The 6,917-nt window shown below is 42.7% G+C and overlaps 1 protein-coding gene across 1 annotated transcript in view; it reads right to left on the reverse strand.

Annotated features, from left to right (window-relative positions):
• Nucleotides 1–2,851, reverse strand: part of creb1b (cAMP responsive element binding protein 1b) — an 11,905-nt gene extending 9,054 nt beyond the window's left edge. Inside the window, exon 1 of the mRNA XM_035676899.1 lies at nt 2,676–2,851. The gene's annotated coding sequence lies outside the window, so the exon portion shown is untranslated. The remainder of the gene's footprint in view (nt 1–2,675) is intronic.
• Nucleotides 2,852–6,917: the final 4,066 nt, after the last annotated feature.

The raw sequence follows: 6,917 nt of genomic DNA on the forward strand, positions 1-6,917 counted from the left end.
CTGACCGCTTTCATCAAAGTTTATTACACCATAAATTACACTACAAACACGTTTTTTCTTGGCTCAAAGGGAAGCAAAGTGGTAGCTCAACTGTGACCCACTGAACCTTGGTTTGCTGGGGTTCTTTTAAAATAAGAAAATACTTTGAACATGTGCCAGATCCTAAGCAGATGTGAAAGACTCCATCTGCCTTTAAGAAGCTATGACTTACGGTGTAAGTCTATAATGACAAAATAAATAGAAATTATTTTTTTAATTCAATAATAAATGGGCTATTATGTATTAGAAGGTATCCAACAATAAATATTACAATATATATTATACAGTATAGTGCTTAAAATGTACATTAAAATAAAAAAAAGGAATAGACAATCTGTTGCTAATTAAGAAAATAATCTGCCACAAATCTGACATTACGTAATAACTTAACTTATTGTGTTCAGTTTCTGTTGGGACTCTATCAGAGAGGTGTTGATTAGCTCTACAGTCATTTACTTAAAGGTGTTTGTATTGATATTATATAATAAATATATATATTATTCTAAAAACAAGTGGAGAATGCACTTTGAAGCCCCAAACGAGGTGTGGTGATAGAGTAGGCACAACTTTGTCTGGATGAACAGACTGTGACTGAATGTTTTGGTGACGGGTTACTTAGGTTAAAAGTTTAAGTTTGAATAAAAAACCCTCTGGACCTGACAAGGAGCCAATTCTAAACACTGAACTTTGGCTGTGTGTGTGTGTGTGTGTGTGTGTGTATTGAAAATACAAAAGGACAGCTACATTTTCTCTTCTGGCTTACGAACCTTTCCCACCACTACGAACAATACCCGACACATTCAGGCAAGGTCACGAGGTAACAGGGAAACTAGATGATCTGTAACACCAATACTCAGACTATCTGTCCCTCCCCGCTGTCTCCTGTACTCTGTCGGACTGACAAATGTACTTTTCTTGGTTAGATCTTTTTAGCAGTGTGATGCTTTTAATGACCGTCCTTAATCTACAGCTACATCCTGTTTCCAGCTAGGACCACCCTGGGGTGACTCCACTGTTACAACTACAGTACGTGGCAGTGATACATTTAATGCACCTCTCCTGAAAAAGCCTTCATTGTTGCCAGCAAGGTCAGGTTTTAGTAGAGGTGGCCTGACTCTCTTGATGCTGTTATTGTGATTCTCTGGATGATGCCAGCTCATTTGAGCAGAGCTACAGATATAACTGACTACTGCATTATTAGCTCATATAAAGTGGGACACTTATAATAATCTCTTAGGAGTTTAAAAAGTTTGCACAAAGTTGCAAATGTGTTTTCCCCTGTTAGCAAACAGGCTCTAAAAGCTTTTACAGCTTTTAAATCAATAATATAATCATTAGGATCATCAGTCCTGGTCCAGTATGCAACTTATACAAGTGTGATGTAGAAAGTTAAAGCCACCAGTGAACAGACGCTGAGAATCAAAGTAGGAGACAGCTTGTGTCCAGCAGGAAAACTCTAGAAACGAACAGAATTAGCATATTCATAGATTGTTCAATGAGGTAGAAGGAGTAGATGCTCTTTTAAAGGATTTTAATGTGGAAATTATACTTCTTTTTTTACAGAAATAAACATATCACACACACATCATTGTTCCAAGCAGAATATTTATGTCTGGAGGAGATATTTAACCACCAGTGATAAATGATTTTTATTTATCCTACTAGTGAAACCTCCTGTTAAAGACACGTTACAAACTCCAGAGTGAAACACTGGTCTCTACTCCTGCTCTGAACCAGTCTACCTGCACGCATGATCAGTATTTGCCGCTGTAATAAAGAAGCTCCAGAGCCAGAGAGCCGTGATCTCTGGCTCACTTCAGGCTGTGCACTGAGCGTTGATCTGGGACGTGTTGTTCACTGTGATCTCACACTGTGCGTAGCTTCTCTCCGCTGCATGATTGGCTTTACACATTTCTCCCTCTGCTTTTCAAAAATCTCTCGGATGCTCTGTGTGACAGCAGAGCCACATGGCCGGGCAACGCCCCCTCAACGCACACCGGTCACATCCCGGGAGATCACCGACAGGCACACCTTTATCTGACCGCAAGATACCAAATGTGCGCTCAATCTCCAGGCCTGAGTTCGTGTTTTCATGGTGCAACCAAACGCGACGGCCTGCAATGGCCGATTTCTATCGAGACCAAAATGAATGAAGAGCAGGGAGTAAGATAATTGTCGATCAGGCTGAGGTGATATGAGCAGGTGGAAGATCACACAATGACTTTATGACCTCTGGAACATCACATTGAGTCGAGCAAGTGTGGGAATAAATATAAAAAAAGCATATCGCGGCTGATGGGTTCAACGCACCGTTAAGGGAGAAAACGGCGCAAAATCTGTGCGCATAAATGTCTCGTCCGCTACAGCACCTTCTGACAGCTGAGCCCGTGAACTCCTAAAGTCCTGTCACAGTTTCTAAAGCGTTAACACACAAACTGTCCCTGCTGGTTCACTATAAAGCCACACCGCTGGCTCTGTTTCTGTCAAACAGCCGCAGCCTCCCCTCCCTCCATCCTGCTACAAACACACCGCGGCGCCATGATCTCTTTGTTTCCTTCGGGCCGAACCCGACCAGACCGACACTTTCTACGGCCGCGTCCCGTGTCTCTGAGCCCCGGACACCGCTCCGTCCTTACCGATACAGACTCCCCTCGTCACTCCCGGGCCTCCGGAGCTCCACTTTTATTCTGGCCGACACGTAAGAGCCCGCGTCAGGCTACACCTCCGCCGCGTCACCGGGAACAACAACACGGAGATTGGAGAAGGACGAGAAAGCAGATGGCGACAGTGGCCGGAAATCCCCGACGTGGGAACGAAGAATGGCGGGAAGTACCGAGGAGAGCCGAACCCTAACGACACCCCGCTGCCTCGGGAAGCGTTTGGCAAAATGACAACATTTTACAATGAACTTTCATAAGCAGTTTAATAATTATAGAACAAGAACAATAATAATCTGTTAGCTAAATACTGTGGTCGAAAAAGCTGTGCCCGTGGCCTAATGCAACGTCATAGGTCGTTTAGTTCACATAATGTAAAACTTTCTGTTATTTTTAGTTGAACATATAGGATAGAGATAGTTTTGGTTGTAAACAAAGGAAATTAGAGCTCTTTCTACTGAAATAGTCCATTTACAGTGGTCTGTGAATTATCCCAAGTAACCATGATGACATTGTTTCTGGTAAGATGTTTAATTTCATTGTATGGAGGCAAACACTTCAGAGGCAGATGACTCTGTAGGATACATGAATGCTAATGAAACCTGAGTCAAAAAGCGGATGCTTGCATATAATATCTGGTGTAGGCTATCTAAAATACTGTTGCTCGCCTGATATACAATGCTGCATTTTGGCTACTACACTATGTTTAAAGTAGAATACTACAGCTTATTCACATAGGAAGGGGGTCTTTGAGGGTTCACTCTTATTTTGTAGTTTGCAAGATAAACCATTTACCGGGGTTGCAGGTATAAGCTTTGTGTATTAATGGATCACCACAGGGACCAGCCTTGAGGGTTTACTCTGAGAACCCTTCATCATGTAGAAACCTACAGGGAGGTTTAAGAGACAGGTTCTTATTGCAGAGCTCTATATCTGCCCTCGTGCATAGTTTAGGGAGGCCGGAGTCTCACCCTGGGGAGAGGCAGGGGCCGTGAGAGGTTGCCAGTCTATCCCAGGGCAATCATTCACACTCACATTCACACATACGGGCAAATCCGTCTCCAGTTAACTGGCAGGACAACATGCCCAGCGGGTTGAAACCTAGGACCCTCTTGCTGTGAGGTGACAGTGCTAACAACTGCACCGGCATGCCACCATCTGGCCTGTGTACATCAATGTGACACGGATTGTGTAAACCATCTCTACACAGATTCTTCTGCTACTCAACACTATTTATCCACATCCCTCCATGCATACTTTTTTTTTTTTTTTTTTTTTGTACAAATAGCCATTTTTCACAGAAGACATGTTGACATGTCACAGCAGGAGAAGCACAGGTGTAAATGTTAAAATTAATGATGGCTGAGTTCCATTTAGCTGCTTCAGTTTCAGGGTCCAGGTGTTGTGCATGCTGGCTCACTGTCACACTGCCACAGCTTACTGTGACACTTGAATATAACAGAGACGTTGTTAATGTTATTATTGCTTTAACTTTGGGGCTTCCTTATTGGTCACGATAAAGGCCAAAGTGGACTGCCTGGTGAAAAAAAAGGCCCCGTTTTGGGTTTTCTCACTGTAACACCAGAGGGAAAGCATAAGGACCATTTTAATGCACACAGTAAGGCCTCTGTAGGTACACTGGCCAAAAATAAAAAACATTTACCTTTACCATAAGAAAATAGAAATTTGTTCATTTCCTCCTATCTAACACATTTCACGGTATGGACAACCCCTCAATTTCAGATAAAGACACCACTGGCTGTTGACATCGGAAAAAGTAAGAAAGGGTACAAAAAAATAACGCAATGCAAAAGGATTTCCATTTTAAAAAAGTTTTTTTTTTTTTTTTTTTTTTTTTTACGTCTTGTCTAGATCTTCCAGGCTTAAAACCTCAGAAATTGAAAACAATCCCATTCAATTCTGGACAGGGGGTTTTCCTTTTTTTCTTCCATGGGGAAGCAGCTAGAAGCTCGACACCCAGACAGGGGAGGCAAGGCCCTGTTTGTTTTCATCTCAGTGGTGCTGTAGGGAGCTTGTGGAAACTCTCTGACATTGTGGCTCCTCGGTTCTCGCCTTCCCCCTCCTCTCCCCAGCGGACAGGAGGAGGAAGAAGGAGAGCTGCTGGGTGTGTCAATCACGCAGAAATATTGTGGAGTTTATTCAATGGCAATTCCTTTTTTAATCCTCCTTGATGCTCGGTTGCCGGAATGTTTTATCTGTTTAATAGGCATTTTTACTGCCTACACGCCATAAAAAAAACACCCTTTTTATTGTGACACCAAAAACCCAACATTTGTTTTTTTGGGGAATTGACCCTGGGCCTGGTTAAATGAAAAACAGCCAGAGAATTTGCCAGCCGGGTTTTATAAAAAAAAAAAAAACAAGAGGGAGCAAGGTGAGGGCTGAAGTGGGGATTACAATTTTTGAACCCAAAGGGAGGGAGAGCAGGAATATTTTACAGGGAGGGGGGAGCGGAAGGGGCCTGCCTCTCCACGTTCCCATTAGACATTTCAACATGAACTGGTTTCTTAGTTTGTTTTCTTGTTTTTGCTAGCATAGTGTCTCATTTATGCAACATTTAATTTATGCTAAAGACAAAGAACAAGCAAGGGAAAAAAAAACAGGAATGTTTATCATTCATTTATTTTAAAATTTAATATCAGCACAGTAGGAATACTGGCAAGCGAGTACCAAAGCTTGGGAGAAAAAAAAAAACCCCAAAATTTTTTTTTTTTTTATTATCTACGGTATAGGCAGCTTTCATACAGGTCACCCGGACGCTCACTGGGAATGCGGTATAAAAATATGAATCATATGGCCTATCTGGCCTTCACCAGCAAAACATTCTTAGAGGCACGTGTCAGACAAGAACTCTTTCCCACTAACAACAAAGCAACCAGAGAATGGGAACATCTTCTAGTGTTTCTTATCCCTTCCTTGGCAAAGTATCAGAGACTTGGCAACAAATCTCATGACAAGGAGCACTGAAGCCTGCATCTTTCACAGGTTCTTGCATTTGTTTGGCCACTGTTCTCTGGGAATGTCCCCCTGGAAACTGCACTAAAGTATCACTTGGCATTACATCACCTTCCGTGTAGTGATATTAAATCCAAGTACTTTTCTACATAAAAGCCATACAGAATGCTAGCTGGACAAATGACACACAAAACTTGGAATAAGTCGGTCGTTGGAAAACTGTCTGGGGAAAAGGGCAGGCCCTTTTTTAGAAAATTACTGGAGGCAGGTGGATTGGGGAGGAAACTATCGTCCAATCCATAATCTTTATCATGGTGGTGAACTTCCTTCCGAAACAGATCACGAAACCCATCATAACAAAATAGTCTACCTACCCTAAGCTCCCCAAACCGGAAAAGCAGATCGCGCCCGAGAGGGCGAAAAAACAACAGTACGTCCACTTTCCAGAATCTCGTACAGTTCTAGGCTGACCCCTCCCAAACCACACCCAAACTGGGACTGCTGGTAGAAAAACCGGCCCAGAAGAAAACAGTGCTCCTCCCAATTGTTACAAGCCAACATATTACTGACCATCCAACCATTTTGCAGAAACTGTCGGTCTCCATACAATTACCAAACATCTCACTACACTCATGTCCTATATGCATCCCCGAGAGGCAAAGACCACTCCCACAACCCTCGCCGCTTCGCTGTCAAACGGCACCGGAAGACGATCAGTCACCCATCACAACTTGCGGCATTTCAATTGCAAACAAACGAGTGCATGACTTCCTTCCTGAAGAGCCGAACTGTCATCCGCCAATATTAAATGCTACCACGACATATATGATAACCTCTAACGGAGATGACACCATCAGAGACTGTTGACGTCAGTGGCCGAACAACCAAATGAGACGACTAAAGCAACTCTTTCACCACCAATCCGAGTTCGAGACAAAAACAGTGGGGATACAACACACAGCCAGCAGCTGACAGTGCCAAATATATAAAAGACCTGAAACAAGATTAAAAAATATCGAACCATCCATGTAGCCACACTGGAAAAGCCCAACAGAAGTAACGCGACCAGTATAAGACATTATCATACATCCATATCAAAAAGATTGCCCATAGATACGTCCCAGTTAACAAACCAGGAACTATAAAATGAAACCCCCCAAGCGTAAAATGTATACACCAACTTGCTAATCAAATGTCCTTACTCCTAAATTGTAAAAAATCACACGCTTCATACAGACAAAGAAA

The sequence above is a fragment of the Morone saxatilis genome, unplaced genomic scaffold, assembly GCF_004916995.1.
Source record: "Morone saxatilis isolate NCDOM2014 unplaced genomic scaffold, NCSU_SB_2.0 Contig5, whole genome shotgun sequence".
Classification (NCBI taxonomy): Eukaryota; Metazoa; Chordata; class Actinopteri; family Moronidae; genus Morone; species Morone saxatilis.